This window comes from Manacus vitellinus, unplaced genomic scaffold, assembly GCF_001715985.3.
Source record: "Manacus vitellinus isolate BGI_N305 unplaced genomic scaffold, ASM171598v3 scaffold_47_pilon, whole genome shotgun sequence".
Classification (NCBI taxonomy): Eukaryota; Metazoa; Chordata; class Aves; order Passeriformes; family Pipridae; genus Manacus; species Manacus vitellinus.
Genome location: NW_021940585.1, coordinates 4,389,390 through 4,390,574, shown reverse-complemented (window position 1 = coordinate 4,390,574; position 1,185 = coordinate 4,389,390). Strand labels below are relative to the sequence as shown.

Sequence of the window (1,185 nt, the reverse complement as noted above, 5' to 3'; positions counted from 1 at the left end):
AGCTGGGAGGGTGCAGAGGCCCCTCTGGGTGGGATGGAGGACCCTTGGGCCCGTTTCCCAGCCTGCCAGTCCTCCCAGGCTTTCACTTCCCTGACCTGCTTCTCCAAAAACCTGTTAAAAGCGTGTTCCTCTCCCCAGAGTGTCGTGGAATAAATTTGCAGAAAAGTCATTTCTAAGCCAAAGCCAAAAAAGAGAGAGAAAAAAAGATCCGTTGGATGCACCTTCCCTCAAACTTCCCAGCTCCTCCCCAGAGATCTCCTGGTTGTAGTTCAGCCCAGCAGATGTTTCTGATCCTTCAGGAACCCCCTGGAAGGGGTTCTGGAGCTCTGAAAGTCCTCAGCACCCCCAGGGAATCCTGCCCCTGCAGCTTTCCCCACCAGCACAGAGTTCTGAGCACCATCATCCCTTGAGCTTACAACTTCCAGAGCTGGAAAAGTCTTGTTTCCACATCAGTTCTCCAGTGGCCACTTCCCTGGAGCAGTGCCAGTGCCAGAGGTGACTGGAGGGGGGTTAAATTTGAGCCCCACAGTGACCAGGTTCATCCCTGCTGGCTGGGACAGGCAACAATTCCAACGCATCTCTGGCCATAAAACAAGAAAAATGGGGAAATCAGCAAGAAGTTGAGTCAAATGACTCTTCATAAAGCAAATTCCCCATCCCCTGGCAGCTATTTTAATCTCCTGTTTAGCTTTCCAGTGGGAGGATTCAATTTGTATTTAAATAAACCCCTCCAGCGTGGGGCCAATGGAACACGAGGATCTTCAGTGCAGAGAATTCACTTCTGAAGGGATTTCAGAAGATGCCACCAAACTGGATTTTAACAGGGGGCCTGTTGGCAGCCTGGCATTACTGGACAATTGTTAGTTGTTATTATTATTTAGCAGAGTGGTTCCAGGTGAGCCCAGGAGCTCTGAACCAAGGTTTCCTGCAAGCTCTGAGCTCCTGCCACAATCCACGAGTTTAATAAAACAAAAAAAAATAAATCATAAAAGGTCTTCTCAAACCACTGAAGGGCTGGGTGTGTGGAAAGCCCAGTTTCCTGGGAGCAGGGAAAGGGAAGCAGAGGCTGCAGGGCACAGGCTGGTGTGATTCCCAGCAGGAATTCCTTCCTGGAAAGGGGTGTCAGGTGTGCAGGGAAGGACTGGCCGTGGCACTCACGGTGGGGTTGTGGGCACAGCTTGGGCT

The 1,185-nt window shown here is 51.1% G+C and overlaps 1 long non-coding RNA gene across 1 annotated transcript in view; it reads left to right on the top strand.

Moving 5' to 3' along the window:
- Nucleotides 1–1,185, top strand: part of LOC108640905 — a 6,373-nt gene that overhangs the window by 1,895 nt on the left and 3,293 nt on the right. The window lies entirely within an intron of this gene.